The sequence below is a fragment of the Vombatus ursinus genome, unplaced genomic scaffold (genome assembly GCF_900497805.2).
Source record: "Vombatus ursinus unplaced genomic scaffold, bare-nosed wombat genome assembly UNPS02014821.1, whole genome shotgun sequence".
Lineage (NCBI taxonomy): Eukaryota > Metazoa > Chordata > Mammalia > Diprotodontia > Vombatidae > Vombatus > Vombatus ursinus.
In genome coordinates, this window is record NW_020954599.1 from 46,414,910 (window position 1) to 46,427,847 (window position 12,938).

Genomic DNA, 12,938 nt, shown 5'->3' on the forward strand with positions numbered 1-12,938 from the left:
ATGGTTACACAAATTGGTGCCCTTTCCAGCAAGGCTTCCCACCTATATTCAGTTTGATAGAAGATGTGCGGAAAATAATGAGGGGAAAAAATTAACCATGGAATCTTCATGACTGAAACGGGTCCCTCTCTCTTCTCCACTTCCCTCCTCCATAAAAGAACAGCAAGTTGGCAAATGAGTCTAGAAACTGGCTTCAATGTGAAGTGAATGAGTAGTTGAGTTACAAATAAAATGTATTGTAGTGGTGAGGCCACTGAAGTGTTCCATAGCATTCCATGTCATTGAACATGGCTATGCTTAAGATAAAAAAGCAGAGAGTTTGGAAACATTCCCTTTGCTAATTAAAAACACACAATAAAAATGAATCACCTCAGGGAAAATCACGTGTGGAAGACAAAATAATTGACTGCTTTGGAACAAATGCCTGAGAAAGTGAGAATTTTTCTTGTTATAAACAAGCATAATTGTCTAATGCTGGAGGAGAGAAAACTTGACTATGTTTACATATTTTAGATCTTCCCTTTCTGTCATCAACATTTAGGATGTAGATATTGAAGCTCAAAGAAACCACCCCCACAAAAATGCTATTTTGACACTTCAATGTGGTAAGGAGGTGACCTGGTTTCTCAAAGCTTATACCAGCAGAGTACAAAGCTCTTTTAAGTTCTATCAAGCTCAAAGGAAAATGCAGTTATCCTTTCCACATTGCAGGGGTCAGAGGCATGGCACCCCTGTGATATGGAAAATCCGTGTAAATTTTTTTTGATCTTCCCTTTGTACCAGAGAAGAAGCCTGAGTTATTATGATATTAAAAGATAAAATATGTTGATATACAATACTATACATATATTTTATGCACTTCTGAGTTTCTATATTTTTTCTGTGTTGTATCATCTGCATCTTCTATAAAACTCTAAAAAAATTCCCATTTAATTTCTTATGCTGACCCACCATATATCAAAACCGTGATAGGGAAAGTCATGATGTAGAAGGCATAACTGTACAAATGACCTTCTGTCCTGTGAGGCCTCTTTATGCTTTAGCAGTGATAGAAGAAGAGTCCTAGAAAGGTAGGAAGGAGAATTTCTTAGACCATCTAAAACCATTAACTATTGGTTCTCAAAATGAAAAATCACTTTTCAGTCACCAAGGAGCTGACATGATATTAATGGAAGTTGTGTGTGACCTTGGGTAACTTACTTAACTTTTCTGTGCATCAGTTTTATTATCTAAAAATGAAGGGGTTGGGCTTGATAAATTCTGATGTTCCCTATGCATGCCTATTAAAACAATATTTAAATTCTTGCTAGAAATAAAATAATAAGGCATAAGGAAGCTACAGTTAAATGGAAGGATGCAGGTTGCCCTTGAAGAGGCAAATAGAGGAGTGGTCAGAATTGGTTTCATCATGTACTCAATGGCAAAAAAAACAAAAACAAAAACAAAAACAAAAAACCCTCCAGAATTTTATGAGATACTTGGTCATTTGGCTTTTTAATGCTCATTATAAGCATAAGTTTTAAAAAATTACCATGAAGATAACTGCAATGTGTTTATCAAAATCTGATGCAGATGATAAGGAGACAGACAAATTGTATAAATAAGTCAACAAGTTGCTCTAAAGCAAGTTGGCATATATACATATACATGTATATAATATGTGTGTACATATTATTGTAATTATTAATAATTAGTGTCTACAATGCAAAGGTGGGCATATGGGAAGATAGTGAAAAAATATATTAAAATATGGCTTAGGCTAAGAAATGAAAGTGGCCAAAAACTTATAGATGCCTCAGGGCAATATATTATAAATATTTTCTTCAAAGAGAGAGTCAGAAGATACTAGAAATAGTAAAGACAAAAAAATGAAATTAGCTAGGTCTTTGAAGACAGGAAGTGACTGCTGATGTGGAGTCATTTCAGAAATAGCTCTACACGTGTTCAGATCCACAGGCTTGAGCAAAGGTTAAAATCAACAACAGATCAGTAAGTAGAAGAAGATGAAAAGAAAACACTAAGTTCAATTAAAATTTCTCCAAGTTGACCTTTTAAACAAGCTAATGATTTTCAAAAATGGAAAATAAAGGAAAAGAAAGGAAACATACTATAACTTTTTTCCTATAGTAATTAAGTAGAATAAAACAATTACCACTAGGTTGAATGAGCCCAACTCATTTCGTAGTGCCAAATAGAGAGATATGACAACCACGGGCAATACAAATTATAAATATAAACTCATTTGGAAAGGATGATGATGATGAAAATGGTGGAAAATTGCCAGCGATACTTACTTACAAATCAGAAAAGTGTAATATAAGGGAAAGCAAGTTTGCAGAAAACTTGGTATGAGACCAAATATACCATTGGGCATTTCTAACAATGTAACATGTAATATTCAAACTCCAGGTCTTACTGTCATAAAATATAGCATTGAGGAATATGTGATTGGGGAAGGATGTGGATTGGTCATGGACCAAGGATAAGTGATAAGAGATGGACAGCCTAAGTCATGTAGTGATGCTCTTGAGATGTTAAAAAGGCTTAGAGGAAGCTTTTGGCATCTAGATTGCCCTTTCGGGAGAAGATGGACATGATCTGTACAGTTGCCCAGCTGATGTTCCTAAAAGAGAGGTCTGACCATATCACTCTCCCACTTGAGAATGTTCAATTGTTTGATTGTTGAGAATGTATTAGAAAGTACAAACTCTTTTGTTGGACAGTTAAAGCCCTTCACAATCTTGCTTCAAACTATCTAGAAAAAAAATCATATTATCTATTCTCAAATACAATATGTTCCAGCCATAACTGCTAGTCTTAGTACATGCTTAATAATACATCTCTCACCTCTGTGCCTTTCAAGATTGTCCATACCTAGAATTCTGTGCCTCCTAACTTTTACTTTTTGGAATCCTTAGCTCCAGTCATGATACAACTTAAATTCTGTCTGTTGTATCAGGTATTTCCACATCCTTCCAGCTGTATATGTGTGTGTGTGGGAAGGGAGAGAGAACAGGGGAAGAAGCAATTATATGTATATATTTTACCTTAATTTATCTGACTACATATTGCTTCCCTCAAACCTCAGTGAAATATAAGTTCCTTAAAGGCAGGAATGTTTTCATTTTTGTTTTTTTATTTCTGTGGCCCAGGGCAGATAAGGTGATGCAGTAGATAGAATGCCAGGCCTGGAGTCAGGAAGACCTGGTTTCAAATCCAGCTTTAGACACTTACTAGCTGTTTGATCCTGGGCAAGCCACTTAACCCTGTTTGCCTCAGTTTCTTCATCTGTAAAATGTGCTGGAGAAGGAAATGGCAAACCACTCCAGTGTCTTTGCCAAGAAAACCCTGAATGGGGCCACAAAGAGTCGGACACAACTGAAAAACAATTGAATAACAACAACAATTTCTGGGGCCTAGGACAGTGCCTGGTAAATAATAGCACTTTAAAAAAAAAAGTTTGTTGGGGCAGCTAGGTGGCACAGTGGATAGAGCACCGGCCCTGGATTCAGGAGGACCCAAGTTCAAGACCAGCCTCAGACAAGTAACACTTACTAGCTGTGTGACCCTGGACAAGTCATTTAACCCCGTTGCCTAACCAAAAACAAAAACAAAACAAACAAAAAAAAGTTTGTTGAATTGAATTGATGGAATGAGAAGACATGGATATATTGGAAGCTTGGTTGTTGGAGGGAGTAATCAAACCAGAAAGGAAGTGGATTCATTAACATATGGAAGTACTAAGTCTAAGCTCCATTGGAATAGTGTTAGGTTAGGATTGCCAGGATTTCTAGTGTGCTAAGGACCTGATGTCAATTTATCTTTTTGTAGCATGTAGCATGGATATGCTGTGATTGCTCCACCTTTCAAGGGGATTTCCATGCCAATGAGATTATGGAACTACTGAAGCATGAAGATGCAGTAGCATTAAGAGATAAAGACAAGATATACAATTGTTTTTTTCTTCCCAATTGACAATATCTTCCCCAGTCAGCATTTCTCCTTGGAATGATCCATACCAACACTTTGGACTCCACCCCAGGATGAGGACCTCTCAAGGTGAGCCTTTGCCTTATTTTGCCTAGAATCAGGTTTCCAGGCCATTGCTTCCTTCCAGTTCCCCTTGATGTATTGTTTCCTCCTATTGGAATATAAGATACTTGAAGGCAGGGATTGTCTTACTTGCTTGTATTTGTAACCCCCATTCTTAGCATAGAGCCTGGCACAAAAGAAGCGCTTAATTGTTCTCTTCCTTCCTTCCCTCCCTCCTTTCCTCCATCCCTCTCTTCTTCTTTCCTTCCTTCCTTCCTATCCATTTATCCATCCATCTATCTACCCACCCACCACCATCTACAAGACAGGATTTTACAAGCTAAAAAATAATAAAAACTCAGTCAGATGAAACTCTGTAATCAAGTTTTATTATTTTTCTTTCTTTTTTTTTATGAGGCAATTGGGGTTAAGTGACTTGCCCAGAGTTACACAGTTAGTGAGTGTTATGTGTCTGAGGTCAGATTTGAACTCAGGTCCTCCTGACTCCAAGGCTGGTGCTCTACCCACTGCGTCACCTAGCTGCCCCTTTATTATATTTCTAACATCAGATTTTCTTTTCATCTCAGACCCTCTGTCTATTTCATAGTGATTTTTATGTGATGGATTGTTAAAATGAAATGCTTAATGCTCGAAGTTCCAAAAAAGAAAGTATAGGTTGGGTCCATGCCTGAAGCCTTTTACTCCTGAACTTCTGTCCTTCTTCCTGTCTTTTTCTTTTTGTTCTTGTTCTTGTTTTTGTTCTTGTTCTTCTTGTTCTTCTTCTCCTTTTTCTTCTTCTTCTTCTTCTTCTTCTTCTCTCTCTCTCTCTCTATATATACATACATATTTTATTCTAAACAAAGTTTGAGATGGCATTAAAGGTTAAAGTGGGTTAGAACGAAGATACATGGGGAGCCAGGCTTGGTTTGAGATTTCCAGCCAGATTCATTGACAGCCTCCCTCTGATGTGTCAGAAAAAAATGTTTGGAAAGAAAGATGGTAAAAAGGGTGGAACAAATTTCTGGGTCAAGACACTGCTTCACACAGGTCTATCTATTGCTTGCTAAAACATTTGTTTGCTGTTGTGTGGACATAAAATAAATGAATTGCCACCTTCATGGTAGGCTCTCTTTGTCAACAGATAAATAATATGCTGATCTTTTTTTTTCCCTCTTCCTATGTAGGTTTTGTATCCAGGAATATGTCCCTTAGAGATGCAGGTTCCTTCTGTCAACTGCAGCCTGGCTTTAGCGTTTCCTTCCACACCACTTCTACAAACAAAATTAACCAGATCGATTATGCAAAGGCATCCATGGAAAAAGAGTGAGATAAGGTAGTGGCAGCTCTTTGGTGTTTCTGGTAATTCATTCAGTAGGCATTCACTGAGTACTCATTGGGTACAAAGCAACAGCCATATTAGTGAAAATTAAAAACTCAGGTATCTCATTTAGATATCTCTTGCTTTGGGGATATTATCTCTATTCCCTCCACCCACCCTACACCCAGCTCCACCTTGGAATTTGTCTCTGAGCTTCCTGGTTCCCTTGGGTGGGTGGGTGGGGGGAAGCACATGCCTTATCTTGCCCAGAACACAGGCCTCTAAGCCATTGCTTCCCGTCTAGCTCCCCCTTTTATGTGCTGTCTTTCCCCATTAGAATGTGAGCTCCCTGAGGGTAGAGACTTTAATTGTTTGTATTTCTACCCTCTGCCCTTAGCACAGTGTCTAACATATAATAAGCACTTAATAAATGCTTGTCTCTTCTCCTTTCCCCCTCCTTCCCCCCTGCCCCGCCTTTCTCCAGTAGCTTACAAACTGAGCAGAGTATAACTTCAGGCAAATGAAATTATTAAATTAAAATTTAATGTAAGACAATAAAACATTTGAGTACTAAAAGAGCGGCAGAGGGAATAAGCCAAAATAGGAACAGTCTTGTTTTTGTCAGGACTTAAATACATTGATTTAGCACCTGAAGGATTGTAGAGATCATTTAATCTGACACCCTTATACCACATCAGAGGAAACCAGGGCTCTGCGAGAGGAAAGGACAAGTCTGACTGGCTGGTTTGTATTTGTATCCCCAGCACTTAGCACAGAGTCTGGCACATATTAAATGCTTAATAAATTATCTATCTTTGGTGGTGCTGTTGATTAGTTGTTTGGTTATGCCTGACTCTATGTGACCCTATGGACTTTGTCCTTGGTGTTTTCTTGGCAAAGATACTTGAATGGTTTGCTGTTTTCTTCTTCAGTGTGTCCCCATTTTACAGATGAGGAACTGAGCGAAATAGAGGTTAAGTGACTTGACCATGATCTAGACCAGATTTGAATTCAGATCTTCCTGACTCTAGGCCTAGTGCTCTATCCATGGCACCAGCTAGCTGCCATCTATCTTTCTACCTATTATCTATCTAAGTACGACTTCTCTCTCTCTCTCTCTCTCTGTCTCTCGTTCTCTCTCTGTCTCTATCTTCTATCATCTTTCTTTCTCTGTCTCTATTTCTCTATATACTCACCTATCTACTATCTATCTACCTACCTATGTATTTATCTTTCTGTCACGTATTGTCTCTCTCTCTCTACCTACCGATCTATCTACCTATCACTTATCTATCTCCTTCTGTTTCTCTCTATGTATATCTATTTAACCTTCTATATCTAGCTACCTGTTATCTATCTACCTACCTGTCACCTATATAGCTCTGTATATCTATCCATCTTCTTTATCTATCATCTGTCCATCTGTATATCTTTCTATCCATCTATCTGCCTCTCAACTATCATCTTTCTCTGTTTCTCTCTCTCATTTTTCTATCTACCTATCATCTATCTAACACCTCTCTCTCTCTCTCTCTCTCTCACCAAAGTCAGAGTTTAATCTCAGGTCTACTGACTCCAAATTTGCTACTACTTCTTAGATGACTTTTATAATCTACTCATAATAACTTGTTTCAAATCTTATGGAGAGTCACTAACTTGTAAATCAGTCTAGTTTTAAAAGTTTATTTCCAAAATAGTAGTTTGGAACTCATACTTCATTTCCTAGTTGGACTCCAGAGGCAGCCCATGAAAAACTATTTAAACCATAATGCAGCTTAAACATAATTTAAATAACATAATTTCAGCTATACTAAATGACCATTTATAACTATATGGCTACTATAGAAGGCATTTCTAATTCTTATTTGGGATGTCTGGAATACACATCTGTCCAAATTGCTAACTGTCTTTTGTGACATTGATGGGGGCAAAGTGTCCACCAGGGAAAAGGGTTAGGTTGGAATGTGGTAGATATTCCTGAGTACAACTATAAACTTTCTACACATGTATAAATTGAGGAACTAATTAGGGCAAACACTTTAAGAAAAAAGTTATTTACTCCATGGGGATTTGGGGATTGGGTCTGGACACAGGACACCTTTCCAACTATATATATATGTATATGTATATGTATATATGTATATAAAAGTATTTATAATTTCAGTATTTGTAAGTTGAAATATACCAATAGTACATTTTTTTTAACCCTCAGCCCTAATTACTCAATTACTATGTATTTTTCTTACCACCAAAAGCTATAGTAATGTCTTATGGAGGTTATATTTACTGGATGCAGAGGATATAACATCATGTATGAACACTAGGTCAATGTTGCCATCAATTGTTCTACTTTGAACCTAGATATTGTGATTCCATTAGTCTAAATTAAGACAATTATCTGCCTGACTACCCACATGAGTGGATATAGGCAGCTTTTTAGTAACATCTAATTACGTGTAACTCACAGCGAAGGTGGATATAATTAGTCTAATTAGAATATTAGACTAGTATATAACAGGCAACCATATACAATGAAGTTTACAATTAAATTTAAAGTTTAAATGTTTTTTTTTCTGTATTTTAAGCCTAAAACCTAAGTAAGTTTGTTTATTTTGACAATATTGGAAATATTTTCTAGTTTCTTTTGTTTATAGATTTAGGAATGATAGTTTAAACATTCAAATTTAAAAAATTCACTTATTATGCTAATTCTCTGAAAATACATTTTTTAAATACAGAATAAGCTTGAAGTATCATTTACTTACATGCAAATTAATATTCACTTCATGTATAACCTGGAGAATTTTTCAGGGTTTTTTTTTTTTCCAAACAAAGGTAGTTGAAACAGTGGAGCCAGTGTCTCTTGAGTTCACGACGTCTCACCTGACTAACTGCCCTCCCGTACTCTATCCTCTATGCAGTCCCATGCCTTTGCCTCTCTCATTTCTCCCAGTCCTTTCAGCCTATCGACACTGCACAGACATGTCTAAGAGTCTTGATTATGCTTGCGTCATCTTCAATACTCTTGGTGTGGCTCATGGCACAGCAAAAAGTGGTGCTGGTGTGGCAGTCATGTCAGTCATGTGACCTGAGCTGATCATTCTTGTTGTCATAGCTGAGACCATAGCTATCTTTGATTTGAGGGTGGCTGTTCTCATCGAATCAGGAAGTATCCTGTTCAAGAACTTCATTCAGTTGGCAGCAGGCCTCAGTGTGGGCCTGAGCAGACTGGCAGCCTGCATTGGCATTGGCATTGTCGGTGATGCTGGTGTTCGGGGGACAGCACAGCAGCCCTGACCATTCGTCAGGATAATCCTGTTCCTGATCACTGCTGAGAGGCTTGGCTTGTGTGGCCTGATTCTGGCCCTCCTTCTCTCTACAAAGCGAACCCTCTTCTCTTCCTTCTTACCAATGCCCCTGCAATCTCTCTCCCACTCCAAATCACCCCTGCAACCACAAAGGATGAGGTAAAGACCTGTCTAGCTACCGCAGCCCTCCTAATTTGCTCCAGAATAAATAGCCTGACACTTGGTACAGTTGGCTATTCTGTTAGTTGATCTTGTAAATGTATGATGTCTTAGTGACTTTGCAGTCTTCCTGGGGACAGCCAGGAAATCTCCCTACACATTTGCCATTAGTACTCTATGTAGAAAGATGAATTAGAATTGTCATTTTTCTCTTCATTGGATGTTTATTTATAAAGATTTGACATGTTCATAACCTTTATGGAGCAAGAATTTTCAATTTCCCATGCTATATATGAATCTTAAATATAGGTAGATTATTGCATTGTGGGGTTAAATGTCAAGTGCTTAGAATTCCTTGAATTTGATAATCTGAAATTCAAGATTGCTGTAGTGTCCTGGTATTAGTAAGAATTGTATGATTTGGGAACACGTTGGCCATGTGCTGTGGCACTGGGCCAGGCCTCAGATTCCTGAAAAAAATAAAATAAAATGAAGGTAATTGGTCTACTTTCTCTCTCTCTCTCTCTCTCTCTCTCTCTCTCTCTCTCTCTCTCTCTTTCTTTCTCTCTCTTTACCAATTAAAAAAAAAACCTCACTGTCATTTCCCAATAACTTTGTGCCCAAACTCTCCTTGAAAGACAATTAAGCAGGGGCAGCTAGGTGGCACAGTAGATAGAGCACTGGACCTGAAGTCAGGAGGACCTGAGTTCAAATCCAGCCTCAGACCCATAACATGTACTAGCTGTGTGACCCTGGGCAAGTCGCTTAACCCCATTGCCTAGCAAAAAAAAGAAAAAAGAAAAAAAAAGAAAAAAGAAAAAAAAGGAAAAAGAAAAATAATTAAGCAAAACAAACCAATATGATGGTCATTCTACACCTCTAGTCAGCTGCTCTCCCATCAAAGGAAAGGAAAGATACTCATTACTATAGAATCAGTTGACCTTTCTATTTATCCAATTTTGGATGTCTTTATGCTGTTTTCTTTACAATGATTATGATCATTACTTCTTCATTTCTTTGGTTTTCTTTCTTTGCATCCAGTTCATATGTTATCAGGTCAAAGATTAGAGGAGGAAGGGACCTTAAAGACCATCAAGTCCAATTCTTTCCTTTTATAAATAAAGAAACTGAGGCCCAGTAGGTGATTTGTCCTAAGGCAAGATTTGGGCTCAGGGCTTCTTAATTAAAAGGGCTCTAACCATTATGTTCATTAGTTGGTTGGTTGTTGTCCTTTGTTCTCAGAAAGGACCAAAATGACATCTCTATGTTGGAGTCAAGGTGCAGCGTGTCCAAATGTGGCTGATCAGATCAAAATGAGTTCAGAAGACTCTACCACAGGTTGGGTACAAAAAGTCCATGTGAACATTTGCAGTAGAGATGTCTCTAAATTTGCTTGTCTCACATTTCTTTGGAGCTACTGCAATTCTGCCTTGCTCATAGAGTACAGAGCCTTCTCTGAGGTGGGCACATCACTCTGGGTGACCCTGTGCCAGTGTCTCCCATGTCTCACAATCGATTCCAAAGTTCTTCAGAGAGACTTTGAGAGTGTCCTTGTATCGATTCTTCTGACCTCCATGTGAGCTCCAGCCTGGTGTGAGTTCTCTGTAAAATAATCTTTTAGGCAAACATAACATTTGGCATTCAGACAACATGGCCAACCCACTGGAGTTGTGCTCTCTGCAGTAGAGTTTGAATGCTTGGCAGTTTAGTTGAAGAAAGGACCTGTGTGTGCCCATTAACTGCTCTACTGAACCACCCAGATTAATCTGAATCTGTCAAATTTGTTGTTTCTTATGGCACAATAACATTTTCTCACATTTTGCTTACCCCTTCCTTAATTGACTCGAAATCATTGTGTTTCAAGGTTTTTTGTTTTTTGTTTTTTGCTATGACAAAAAGTACTCCTCAGCTATATTTCTGCCTTTGACCTCCTGGGGTGATTTGCTAATTCAAAGAGTATGAATGTTTTAGTGATTTTTCTTGTATAATTCCAATTTGTTTTCTGGAGCACTGCAATTCACAGCTCCACCAATAGAACATTAGTATGCCTGTTTAAAACAGCTCCTTTAACATCAACTATTTTCATCTTTTATCATCTTTGACAATTTTGTGGCTGTGAGATGAAATATAGATGTTTTAACATACATTTCTCTTACATTAGTTATTTGGAACATTTTTCCATATGGTTGTTTTCCTATCAGCGGTTCTGCTTTGTGTCAGCTGCAGAAAGAAACCTCGAGCCTCCCTAAAGATAAGCTGATCACTTGAAATCTCATCACCTTGGAGATTGATTCAGTTTTGATACTCAACACTCTCAATTGCTTCTGTGCTCTGATTGGAGGGCAGAGCTATAAACTCCTCCCCAAATTTACTTTTATAGAGGGCTCAAAATTTCTCTGCTAACTTCATTTCCCATCAGCTAGCAACATCTCTGCTTAGTTTTGACTCCACAAATATTGTGCCAGCAGTGGCCTTTCCCCACCCCCAAGTTTCCTTTTGTGTAGATTATCTTCCCCCATTACATTATAAGCTTTTTCAGAGCAGGGAATTTCATTTCTTTTTTTTTCTCCTCCTCCTCTCCTATTCCTCCTCTTCATCCTCTTTCTCCTTCTCCTCTTCCTCCTCTCCTAAAATTTGTATCCCCAGTGCTTAGCACAGTACTTGGTACAGACTGGGTGCTTAATAAATGTTTATTGACTTGTTAATTGGTTTTCATTTCTTCTTTTGAAAACTGTTCTGCCCTTCTTTGATCATCAGTCTACTTTTGTGGTGGTATCAGAACATTATAGTTTCCCTGCTTTGATTGGCTTAATCAACCATTTATTCTATTGTATGTGGTACACCAAAAACTATTATCTCTTTAAGATGATGAAGCTACTAGTCAATCACTTACTGCTAGAGTCCACACAGTGATGCCCTGATTACCTTTAAGAGTGTGCACAGCTTAAAAAATGGAATTGGCCAATTTTACTGAAATAGGCAATTTTAATCAGTTGATAATAATCCCAAACTAGCTAAATGGAATTTTCTCAAACTTTCCTGCTCCATCATAGTTTTAAAGGATGGAAAAGAATATTTTTTAGAAATAATGTGTTAGGAATGAACTTTTGGTTTGTGCTGTTATGATATTCAGACAGTGACATTTTAAACACTGAGTATCACTGTAAGACTCAGATTCTAAGAGATATTAAACCATTTTGTTTTTCCTATAACTGAAACATCACAGAAATATAGTTTTACACCTGGAATTATATTTTAAACTTTCATTGATGCCTTTTGTTGTTATATCACATTCATGTCCAAATATATCTCTCTCCCACTTATTCAGCCAGCTAGCTCTCTTAAGGAAGATTTAAAAAGAGGGGAATTAAAACTGTAAAACCAGCTGACACATTGTTTCTAAAAGTATATGCAATATTTATATCCATAGTCACCCATGTATGAAATGAAAGGAGGGTAGTACACTTTCTTTGAAGTTATATTTGGTAATTTTAATTATATAATGCTCAATTTCATTTAATTGTCTTCCATTTACATTGTTGTAGTCATCATGCACACTATTTTCCTGGTTCTATTTACTTTATTCTGCATCAATTCATGTCTTACTATGCTTCTCTGAATTCTTCACAGTTGCTATTTTTTATGACACAGTAATTTTTTATCACAACTATGCATGACAGTTTGTTTAGCCATTCCAAAGTTCCCAGACCTAGTGGAAGTGGATAGGGAACTGGACTTGAAGTCAGGATGACCTGGATTGAAATCCCATGTCAGATACCTGTTAGCTGTGTGACCCTGGATTTAATATCTTTGGGCCTCAGTTTCCCCCTACCTGAAAAATGAGGATGTTAGATTCAATGGCCTCTAAAGTATAAACTTATGAATCTTAAAAATTAAGTTCTTTGGGAAGCAATGGATGATTTCACAGAGAATCAAAAATCTGAACCTAAAACATTCAACTGAGAATGTTCTTTAATTAGTATGAATGTCTGCCTTCTAAGATTCCAGGTGTGGGATATTTTGGTAATACAATGGCTATAGGAATAGCAGGGTGGTTTTTTTTTTTGTATATTAATAACTGTGAAGAAAGACTCTATACTATTTTCTGAACAGTGTCATAA

General features: G+C 37.4%; 1 protein-coding gene across 1 annotated transcript in view; it reads right to left on the bottom strand.

Moving 5' to 3' along the window:
* Positions 1-12,938, bottom strand: part of GALNTL6 (polypeptide N-acetylgalactosaminyltransferase like 6) — a 959,075-nt gene that overhangs the window by 234,869 nt on the left and 711,268 nt on the right. The gene's annotated exons all lie outside the window — the stretch shown is intronic.